This window comes from Corvus hawaiiensis, chromosome 2 (genome assembly GCF_020740725.1).
Source record: "Corvus hawaiiensis isolate bCorHaw1 chromosome 2, bCorHaw1.pri.cur, whole genome shotgun sequence".
NCBI classification, from domain to species: domain Eukaryota; kingdom Metazoa; phylum Chordata; class Aves; order Passeriformes; family Corvidae; genus Corvus; species Corvus hawaiiensis.
Window position 1 is genome coordinate 95,116,178 of NC_063214.1, and position 12,183 is coordinate 95,128,360.

The 12,183-nt window shown below is 39.9% G+C and overlaps 1 protein-coding gene across 1 annotated transcript in view; it reads right to left on the minus strand.

Annotated features, from left to right (window-relative positions):
• The window catches only part of ST6GAL2 (ST6 beta-galactoside alpha-2,6-sialyltransferase 2), a 175,445-nt gene that overhangs the window by 140,288 nt on the left and 22,974 nt on the right, over positions 1-12,183 (minus strand). The window contains exon 3 of the mRNA XM_048326734.1: positions 11,084-11,183. The gene's annotated coding sequence lies outside the window, so the exon portion shown is untranslated. The remainder of the gene's footprint in view (positions 1-11,083; positions 11,184-12,183) is intronic.

Here is a 12,183-nt window from a genome sequence, read left to right on the forward strand (position 1 = left end):
GGAAGGACTCATGTTGGAGTACTTTCTCCCATAGGAGGGACCCCATACCGGAGCAGAAGAGTGTGAAGAGTCCTCCTACTGAGGAGGAAGTAGTGGCAGAGACAACATGTGATGAAGTGACTGCAGCCCCCATTCCCTGTCCCCCTGCACCTCTAGGCAGGAGGAGGTAGAGAATTGTGAATAAAAATATGCTTGGAAAGAAGGGAGGGGTGAGGGATGGTGTTTTTAAGATTTGGCTTTGCTTTTCATTATACTACTCTGATATGATTGGTAATAAATTAAACTAGATTCCTGAAGTCAAGTCTGTTTGCCGTTATGGTAACAGTTGAGTGATCTCTCCCTGCCCTTATCTTGACCCAAAAGCCTTTTGTTGTGTGTGTTTTCTTTCCCTTGTCCAGCTGAGGAGGGGAAGGACAGAGCAGCTTTAGTGAACACCTGGGCCAACCAGGTCAGCCCCCACAATGATCAAAATTTCTCTAACATATTCATAAAATATTCCTCTTGTCACCCTCCATTTAATCATGGTCTGATGTCTCTTGCTCATACCATGATGCTTTATACACTGGTGTATTCCCACAACTTTTCGTCCTTTCCCAGCACCTGTTGGAGGCTTTCCTCTCACCACCAGGTTACTGCTGAGGCCCAGGTTACTATTTTGGCTGCTCAGCATCAGCCAGGCTTCTCAGCTTCTCTCTCCAGGATGCTGACTCTCACTATGGGCCTGAGCTCATTCAGGCTTTTTATTTCTTTCGCCTACCATGACCACCCTTTGGCTTCAAACATCTTCCCAGTCATACATTAGTCTGGCAGTAGGAAAAAACCTTGGCACAAGTAAACGCATATGTAGATAAACTGGTTGATGAGTGAATTGAAGGCAGCCCCTCAAATACAAACTTGATGTGGGCCATGGTAAGAGGCTTAAAACAGATGAGTTCATGAACATCTGAGTGCAATGACAGATGAGAATGGCTCTGAAGTAACCAAGTGTGAGTCCAGTACAGTTCATACCAACAAACCTAGAAACAAACACAGAATGATTGCTGGGGAGAGTTTCTGTCCAACAAGAAGCTAGGAGGAATTGAAAAATGGAAATGATTGGTTAAGTTATTGGTAAATACTTTGATGTATTTATTTCTGAGGAGTTTTATATATATATATATATATATGAAAGATAGATGGATAAAGAAAAATCAGTTCTGGGAAGCAGAGGTGCTGTAAAAATTTTTAGATTATCTAAATCTAATCAGAGGAATTTTTTGGTAGTTTGATGGCCCTGAACACCCTGCTAAGGAAGTACCTCATGTAAAACATGTTAAACACAGAAAGAAGACAGCTGAAAGGATTAATACTGTTCTTCCATGTGTAAACAGAAGAATATTAATTGAGAATGGAAAGGTCACATTGCCTCTCTAAGTGCACTGAAGGGATTGCCTGTTCTGAAACTTAATGAATCTCTAAATATATAAATCTGAATGTTTTTCCTTCTCTAGTCATGTTAAAGAAAATCTACATAGATTGCATATTGCTGTTCCTCAAGGTCTCATCAATCCTTCATGTTCACTACATCAGTCTTATCAGCCCCCATGTTCTCTTCTGGTAATGAGCATGCATAGCTATGTGTGATCTCTGTGCATTGAAGTGAAAGAATAATCAGACTCGTGCTTAGATCAGGAGTTAACACAGTCATTTATTTCTTGTGTTTATTTATTTGAAATTACTGAAATTATGTGATAATAAATTTTAAGATGAAAACAACAAAACCTATCTGATCTATATCACAGTAGAGATCAAGGCTTGTAATTTTCATTATTGGCAGTATTAAGACCTACAAGAGAACTAATTTGTTTAATTCAGTGCCAATGATGATCATTTATTTTCATTTCTTTTTATCAAGTTTTGCAGAGTCATATTGTTCATCAAGCTGTCTTCATGGGGATCATTCTTTATTATAGATTCAAGGGATACTTGGAGACAAAATTTCAGGTCTTGACAGCTGATTTGTGCATAAAGCAGCATGTACTGCATTTTTTTGTTCAAAATCCCAAATGATGTCTTGGTACTTGCATGTGAGTACAAAGAAGGGCCTGTTCTCAATTCCACCTGAACAGATATGAGTGTGCAGGCTTATTATCTGTCCTCAGGTTGGTCCTCAGGTTCTGGGAACATACTTGACAAATGAGTACACTTTCCCAGGAAAAAGGTGTCTCTTCTCAGGGGGTAATACTTTTCTTACTTTTTGATCTCATCTTTGGTAAGGTATGTTGTTAAAATTAATTCCATTCAAGATATCCTGCATTGTAATTTTACTCATAATTTGGGGTGAAATTAAAAAAAAAAAGCTTCTTCACTGGTAGGCACCTGTGCCACTCAAGTGATATAAGTGATCTGTATTCATTTTCATTCAGGAGTAGAGTCCATTCATTTACCCATCCATAAATATATGTAAGAAATGGAAAAGACACTCTTCCAAATGGAAGCTAATATTATGCTTCAAGTCAAATATAAAGCATTTAAAGTAATTCTCCACCTCCCACTTCTGTAAGTGTGGAGTTATCACTAGAATAAGATGTTGATCTTTATAATATCAGCAGTACTTTGCATTCTAAGTGTTGGCATGGAATGGAGACCTGGAAACATCTCAAGTTAAAAAAGAACTGCAGACTTTTACATTGACAGTAGAAGTACAGAGAAGACAAAGGGAGCAGAGACAAAAATTCCTGCAGTTCTACGGGGGAATATAATCTCGATGGGGATGATGTAGATAACCATGGTAAGACCCTGAAGATTTAGAAGTTTGAACAGTACTTCAAAGACTCAGCTCTCTCTGTATCTTTGTGAAAACCTCCATGTAAGTGTCTAGTCTTCGAAGGAAACCTGGATTCTACTTTTTTCTTCAACTGTCATCATAATTTCAAACCACAAAATGTTTTTAGCAAAGCTGCTATGTGCAAATACACATTTGTAAACAAGAACCAGCTTCAGCAGCTCTTGTCACAAGTCACGTATCAAGGAAATAATGGCAAGTTCCTTTTTAATTCTCGACATCTGACTAAGAATGACATTGAGAAATGCTTTTTTAAATGTCACCTCCTAATTTCTCAGTCTCCTAAAATACTGCTGTGTAGCAATAGTTTAATGTTTAGCATTCCATAAGTAATCCTGCTGTTTTAATAACACCATCACAAACAAAATCAAATCCCTGCCTCAGACTCTAACTGATTCCTGCAACAGATGAAAAAAGCCCCAAAAGATGCATCTTGTCATCATTCTCTTTGGGACAGGGAGAGTAGTGGTTAAGGATTCTAAATATCAAATTATAAATCCAGTACAAGAGTATCCTTATTTCTGGAGGTAGACAAAACCCATTATTGGTTTATTCTAGTGATAACTAAGACTAGTCTACCATGTTTTTCTAAGACTTATAGTGATTAAAACTGTCACACCTAATATGGAGATGAGAAAGTATGCTAAATTAGGAGAAAATAAAAATTTAAGTGTGTCCTCACATCAGGACTGCACAGTATTTACTCAGATATGTCCTGTAATGCCTTCTCCCTCGTAGATTCATGACACTGAATACAGTTAAGCTAATCAGGGAAAATTCGTTGTCTTCCTTTAATTGCTTAGTTGTTGCTAGCACACTAAATCAAATTCTTTCTTTCTTTCTTTCTTTCTTTCTTTCTTTCTTTCTTTCTTTCTCTTTCTTTCTTTCTTTCTTTCTTTCTTTCTTTCTTTCTTTCTCTTGCTTGCTTGCTTGCTTGCTTGCTTTTTTTTTGTTGTTGTTTGTTTTGACTCTCTGAGGAGCTAATTAATCCATTGTCATCAAGCAGGCAGATACCTGAATGTTCCAAGACTTACTTAGGGAAATGGCAAAAGTAACAGGTTTGAACAGTAACACAGCAGCTCCAGCAAACATTTGCCAGTGAAAACTATAAAGTTTATGCACGGTTGCATGAATATATGTTTATGGGCTACTTCTATACTAACTGTAGTGGTGAATATATCTGCATTGTTATGAAAATAAACATTTTTACAGGCAGCTAATCTCACCTGGGTAAATAAAAGAGATTACCCACAAAAACTACTATGGAACACTGGATTGCTCTGTACTGCATTTCTTGGTCTGTGTAGTCTTGTGTTTGTATTTAGTTCTGACAGTTAAGAAAATACATGGTTTAATGGATAATATCCTGTGCGTTAAAAATGAAATTTAAAAAAAAGAGAAACAAAAATACATAATTTCTAACACAGGTTTCAACATCAAACGATTTTTTATTTATAGAAAGATGCAAAGTACCTGCCTTTTGAAGGTCTTGGTAATTGGATGTCTTCAGTCCCACATGATTTCTTACGTTTTTTAGCTCTTCTCAAGTAAACTCACATTATATATGGACGTTTCTTGTTACTTCTACTTTCCCACATGCTATTCTGAATCATTTCCTATTCTCTCTTCCATGACTTTTCTCTCTGATCCACAATTTCTAGCTTCATCTGCACTCCTTCTTTCCTGCTCATACCTCACATAGCTCCATAGCTCTTTCTCTTCATCCTATCACCAAATACCTTCTATTTTATTCTCTGAACTCTTTATATCCCCTTTTTTCACATTATTATAATAATTTTCCCTTTTACATCCTTTTCTGGAAGTACTGATCTCTGATTTTACTGGGCTCTGGAGTATACAATTTGCTTATAGCCAAAGCAACCAAAAACAACACATGCTACCTCTCCAGAGCATCTCAAGGATTGTTTTCCATCACCTATGGAAATAGGATTTATTCTACTGAACTCATTTAGGTGTCCTTTTAAAGGCCTGAAAACACTACACAGTTCTTTTGGGTCAGTATGTTTCCCAGGAACATTTCTCAATGAAAAATTTTATAATTCAATTGTGTCCTGGTTGAATGTCCTCCTTAAATTCTGGCCCGCAAAAATCCTATCAAACAAGAGGTCACCACAAGTTAAAACCTGCAGTAGGACTTTGGATGAGATTCTAAGGAGAGATAAATAGCTTTAATTTGAAAAGCTTGAGTTTAGACAATAACTGGCAGTCTCCTCTCTGGGTCTGGGAGAAGAAAAAAAAAAAAAAAAGGCAGAGAGAATGATCTGTACAATATTTAAGTCTCCACCTCGTAAGAGTCAGCTAATCTTGTCTTGGGCACAAATGCACTTAGCAGTGGTACACTCCCTGGTAGGACTCTCATCCAGTAATTATACTTTCCTCAACATTTTATTCGTCCTTTTGTTTTTCTAAAGTAGGTCAAACCCCAATAGACAATGCCAGAAAATTGTCTGTTGGAAATTGAAGCATTTGCACACAGTAAAATTAATTTGCCAACATTCAGTGCCTTATTAGTGATCCAGTGGTGCTAGTTAAGGCTACTAAGGCTAGGCTCAGTTGAAACAGGCCTTTGGAAATGAGGGTTTGATAGGGCTTACACCTTCAGTTCAAATGATCTCTCCATATTGAGAACAATTGTACCAAGTTAAAAGATAACTCTTCACTTTGACCCTACCATTCTTAGGGAATGCTGATTTACATGGCTGTATGTTGCAGTGGGGATCCTGCAACACGCATATACCAAACCAGGAGTCCCGTGGAAAGGAAATATATATGGACAGACAGATTCTTGATAGCTGTTTCAGAGATGTTTATTTCTCCAGCCGCATGGCCGGGGCTCTGCCGAGGAACTGTTCCAGTCACCGGCCCAAGGGTCCTTCTGCCCGCGCAGGGAACACAAACCAACCAATGGGAACGAGGCTGAGCAGGGGCAGGAAACCCCGTGTCTGTGCCCTCAGGGCCCCTCTCCCAGGGCTACACGGCAGGGGAGGGACCCCAACACCTCACCCGTTTTATTTTAATAAAAGGAGAATGAAAACAACTGGATAAACATAACAAGAACAGTTTCAAAACAAAACAAGCCACCCTCCTGAGTCTTTAAATGTCCAAACAGATTCTCTGGAACATCTTAGGGCTGACAGAAGGGAGACAGAATTCTCTGAGCATGCTTTGTGGGGAAACTGAGGCAGGAGAGGGTTTAACTTCTTCCCTCCCCCTTTTCATCCCCCACTCGGCATTGGAAAGGGATTTTTGGGGAAACAATTGGCAAAAGCATGGTTTTGTGAGGGAAACCATGGATGAAAAAACGGATTGGGAATACACTGGGGGTAATAGGACATAGGGTAAAAGGGAAAGGTGGGATTAGGAAAGGGAAACTGTAGGGGGGGATTACAATGGAGATACTGTCTAACATGACTACGATTTTTTGCATATATACTGCCTTTTACAGGAACACCATCAGGCCCAGTGACCTGCGATGCTTGTAACCCTTTTCTCCCTAGTACAATATTAAATTCCACCACCTCTCCATCTCCCAAGCTTGGGATGCATTTTTCAGAGTTATTCTTTTTAATAGCAGTTCTATGCACGAATATGTCTTGCTGGTTGTCACACCTTGTTATAAAACCATAATTTTGCTTAACATTATACCATTTTACTATCCCTAAGGTCTTAGTTGCTATGATCTTTTCCTTTTTCCGAGTGGCTGCTGTTTTCTGTCTCGCTGCGTCTTTGCTGTCTCTTTCGGTCGCTCCCGTGTTGGAATTGTCGGGGCTGCTGGTGCCTGCGCGCTCTTCCCGGGGTCGCGTTCGGGGCTGTGCGGGCCGGGCCGGGCCGTGCCGCTCAGTTCTCCGTGCGTCGCCTCCTCTGGTCGCAGCTTTGCTGCCGCTGTCGGGTGCTGTACCCACGTCTCGGCCGGGCCCCCGAGCGATGACTCCCCCGCGCCCCGCTCCAGCGCGCGTCTCGGCTGGGCGCGGCTCCGTTCCATCGCCATCGCCGCCAGCCGCTGCCCGCGCACCGCCCCTCTCGGTCGGGCGTTCCCGGGGCTCGCTCCACCACGCGCTGCACGGGACCATTCGGGCACCGCCGGGTCCCGCCGTGCCTCGCTCCGCCACCGACACTGCGGCTCGCGTGGCTCCGCCCGCGCGCGGGAACTGCCTCGCTGCTGCTCGCAGAGCGCTCGGTGCACGTGGCCTGGGCCGCACGGTCCCTGCGCCAGGATTCCCTTCGCCGGGACACAGCTGACATTGCTCAACAGTCTCGGTAACTAAATAATATTCACGAAAATATTCTTCCATCGGCATATATTTTGACTCCAGTATTAACTGTGTCCAAACGGTTTTCCAAAAGCCCTTGGTAATAATTAAATCCCAAGAAACATAGAAAAAGTTCTTAAACAACCATGCCAGGAAGTGTTTCAGTTCTTTTTGAGCTTGAATCAAGCTAAAATTTACAAATCGTTGTTCAAGAATCATTTTAAGTTTAAGATAAATGTCCATATACGGCTCTGAGAGCCAAGAGTCTTCCCACGGTTCCTCCATAGTTTAGATACGGAATAGCAAAGCAAAAACCAAGAAGAGGAATCCAAAGTTTCCAGGGTTTACTCACACAAATCAGTCGCTTAGGGATCGGGGATCGTTCTGCTCTCAATTCTCCACCATTTGTTGCAGTGGGGATCCTGCAACACGCATATACCAAACCAGGAGTCCCGTGGAAAGGAAATATATATGGACAGACAGATTCTTGATAGCTGTTTCAGAGATGTTTATTTCTCCAGCCTCATGGCCGGGGCTCTGCTGAGGAACTGTTCCAGTCACCGGCCCAAGGGTCCTTCTGCCCGCGCAGGGAACACAAACCAACCAATGGGAACGAGGCTGAGCAGGGACAGGGAAGCCCCGTGTCTGTGCCCTCAGGGCCCCTCTCCCAGGGCTACACAGCGGGGGAGGGACCCCAACAGCTGTACTGTCATCTGTCTACACAAGCTAATTACTTGCATCTCAAAAACCCCTGGAAAGTTGTGTTAGAGTGCTGCCAAAGGTCTGACTTGATCTCTACACACAAGTAAACTTCTGTATGGTGCTGTATTACCTTACCTGGCTGAATGAAGTATAAGGCAGTAATTGCAGGTTAAGCTATCAATTTTGAAAGATTTCTGAAATTCTGAAGAGAAATAGGATGACTTAAGAAAGGAAAGGTAGCTTTAACTCTGAATTTTCCCAGTTTTTGCAGATATAAATCTAACCCTTTATTATTTTAACTCCTTGGGATGTGTTATCTTGATGTTTCAGATCTCCCTCCTTTAGGTTTTCTATTGTACTTACAATCATATAAAACCCATTGTTATTACATAGGATTATGGTTAGCGGATTCTACAACACATTATTGGTGAACCTATTTAGACACAACCATGAATTTCACACCATTCTGTAGAATTCATTCAGAATCTATCCCTTCAATGGTCTTGTAAAATATTCTTGGCATTATGGATCAGGCATCTTCACATTTTACCACAAGCCAAATTTTTCCAACGTGCACAGTACCCATGCTCCAAAGAGTCCATACATGCTGCAAGACCTCACCAGCTTTGCAAACCATCAGTGTATTGAAAAGTACTAAATTCAAAATAAACATCTACATACTTGAAAACTAAATTCTGAGTTTCAGTCTCTGATGGCATGAAACAACATGACACAAGTAGAGAGAGATTGTCACCTATTACTTCCAACTCCTTACACTCCTGTAGTAGGGGCATTGAATGAAGTCAATGGGAAAAGAGCTCCAATGAAGCAAAAAGTTCTTTAAATAGGGATAGTTAATCTGGGACTCTTCTTGAAAGACTTTTTTTCAGACTCCAAAGGTTTGCATGGTTTCGAGAGGAGAATATACCTGGGGCAGAAATCCATTAAGGGATATGGTCAAACAGAAAGTGTGACTCACTCCAGAAATCCTACAGCCTCAAGAGTCTGGGAGTCGAGAGAGTGCTTGTGCAAAGCATCACGTGTGCTTGCCCTGCTGCTCTACTTTGTGTATTGAGTTCCAGACATACTCAGGGGCAGGATACTGAGAAGTAATTAACTTCATCATCTGTATTTAAAAAATATTTTACTATTATTTCTGTTCATTTGTTGCTAATTTTTTCCACTCCCTTCCCTTCAACTCCTCTCACCTCTTTTCACTTCAATCATGTCTATGCTTTTTTGTTTGTTTGTTTGTTTCTTCTTTTGACAGGTGGTGGTGTTTGTTTCTTTGTTTTGGTTTTTAATTCTTACATTTATCTTAGAGCTTCTAGTATATGCTACAAATAAATTAGTGTTTTAAATTACAGAATAAATCCTGCTGGCACTTCTTTCCTGGAAGTGCCCATCTAATAAGGCCAAGGAGACCTCTGTGAATCCAAAATAATGTTTTCTTCAGTGGGAGTGCTGTGTGGGTAGAGAAAAATGTTCTCTGCTTTTTAAGATACTTCAAAACAAATCTCTTAACTGAATTTCAGAATGAGTAATAAACACAAAATTCTGAATCTGGAAATCATTCCTTAATTTCTGATCAAGGAAGTCAAGGGTATGAAATTCAGAGACAGCATTCTGTGGAAGACAAAAGCATTGAGTTCCTCAGTGATGCCACCAGGATTTGGTCCACAGATTTTACACTGAAATGCTGACATACCCTTACTGCTGCAGTGCACAATATGTTACTCGAATTATTCTTTGCTCATATTAAGGACTTGAAATACTGCTTAGATGACTGCTCTCATGTAGCAAAGCTGGCAAGCTTTCCACTTAGAACACAACACAGCCACAATCATAAAATTGTATTTCTCATCTGAGAAAGAAAAAACCTCATGAAGTCCAGGGGCTCATATGTCTCATTTGCAAGAATCAAACACAAGGAAAAATACTTGGTTTCAGGGCAGCAAGTGGTTTGTGCCGCTATTCATGAGGTGCAGCAAAGCTGGACGTTGTCTTTAATCCTAAACACGTTATCAGATAACACTGACTGTGGAGTCAAAATAATTTGGGGCACTGTCATTGTAAATGTTTTTGTCCACTCTTGTTTATCATTTGCAGAAAGTTCACAAAAAATCTCTGGAGTTCTGTTCCAAGAGAATTTTTTAGTGCATTAATAATATACAGTCTTCTTGATAGTGTTGTTGGCAGCTCCAGAGAGAAAAAAAAATAAACTCAGAACAAATCGAAAGCAAATTTGTGTTAAAAAAAGTGTGCTAAGTTGAATAACAGTTTCTCATTTATTTATTCAATTATTAAAGTAATGTATTCAACTTGAAACAGCTCTTTCCAGTTGCAACAATTTTGAAATATATGCACTTCCCTTCCTCCTCCTAAAAAGAGGGAAGAGAAAGGGAAATTCAAATAGAAAATCTTGATTGAAAAATTGAATAATTTCACTTGGAAATTGTCATTACAGAACATTTATTTTTTTCTCTTATTTTCTTTCAGTAAAAAAGAGCAATTCAATGAAAAGGAAATGAATTAATTAAAACTTTCAGAAAAAAATCTGCATTTCTGGCCCTCAAAAAATTTTAACTGACAAATGTCACACAGCTTTACCATATGAAACTTCTCCTCTTGCTTCAAATGCCACGCTTTTCTATGCAACACCCAGAATAGCAGGGCAGTTTTTTGTTTGGCACAAAGAAATAGTGCAGAGATTCTTAAAAGTTGTCTCCTTTCCTACCCTTGGCCATAATGGCTTTCCCTGTTTCACTTAATGTTTTCCATGAGTTGATCTTGAAGTACTTATATTGTTGCCTTTTTACCCTCTGCCACACTTGTTTCTTAACACTTTTTTTCATTCATTAATGGACACATCAGCAACAAAAGGAGGGCCAAGGAAAATATCCATCCTTTGTTGGATGTGAGGGCAACCATAGTGACACATTAATATATTACAATGTGGAATATTTTAGTAGCTACATTACTAAGTGTGGCAATTTACAGTACTGTACTACTTCATTCCAGCACAAAAAACATCAAATAACCCCCCAAAAGTGATATGAGTATGATACAGTTTCAAATTTCCCCGTAAACCCTTCCAGTAACTTCAAATTGGTAAATCTCTTTAAGTTTATTTGCTCTATTTTGCGAATAGTATCAGAAGAAGGGGATGGCTGAGAAACAATTCTGGATTCAGGGCAAGACTAGATAGTGGTGCCGCCTTTGGGAAAGCATGCAAATGTCTTTTCTGAGTTTGCAAGGCTTGTGCTTTGAATATGGCAGTACTGACCTGTGAAATCTGCAGCAAAATCTGTCTAGATGCCTCCTTGGAGTCAGTGGCCTGGTGAAGGAAGAACTGGTGCTGTGGGGATTTTGGGCAACTTGTATTCCTGCAAGAAAGGAATAGACATAAAGCAGCCCCGGTCTAAAGCTGGCTGTCAGGGGAAGCCTTGGCTGATGTACCAGATCATCTTATCTAATATTGGGATACCAGGGTCTGTAGGGATCAGTTGTTACCCATTTCAGAAACAGAAGACATTTAAAAAAAAAAAAAGGAAGAAAAAGTGATTCTTAGTAGATGCAACTAGTAAAAAAATTAACATTGTGACAACACAAACACATGACAAATAGACTGCCACCTGGCAGAGAAGTGTTCCTGACTTGATGAGGAACGCAGATGAAAGTATTCAAATTTGGCATGGAGCACAGCCTGGTGTTCTGCTTGCTGCAGGACAGATGAGGATGGTGTGAACGCGTGAACACGTCGCTGGCTCAGAGCACGTGGGGGAGGCTAACTTGAGCCCGTGCTGAACAGGAAGGGGAGTTTTACAGCATACCGTAGCTCAAAAGAACAAAGATGAACATCTACTGATATTACAGACAAGTTTCCCAAACTCACCTCAGATTTGTACTTGCACAATTCACATGTCTTTGTCATATATTTTGAGGGAAGTTATGTCCAGTTTTTTAATCAGGATTGCAGATTAAAAATTTCAGAGGATGATGATTATATATACAGGGACCAAGTTCAAATCATTGCATTGTTCTCTCTATTTTACAGTGATTACCATGTTTTCTGGTGTCATTTTAATTTTGTGTTTCTAATGTTTAGACTCTTAAGCAATAAAATACTAGTAATGTTTATCCTCTTTAAGCCACTGATACAAATTAAAAATTTTAAATCAATAATTTCTCGTATTTGGGAAAGCAGAAAGTGACGACAGCACTATATTTGTCATGGCACAGCTTATTACTACAGTAGGCTTAGTTCCAAGTGTTTTCTTCCTTGCTTGAGAAGGAAGCAAGGATACTAACACTTGCAAAAATATACTTTTATTATTTCCAATTTATGTATTACTGATAGTGATAAAGAAAATCTTAGCAGAATTT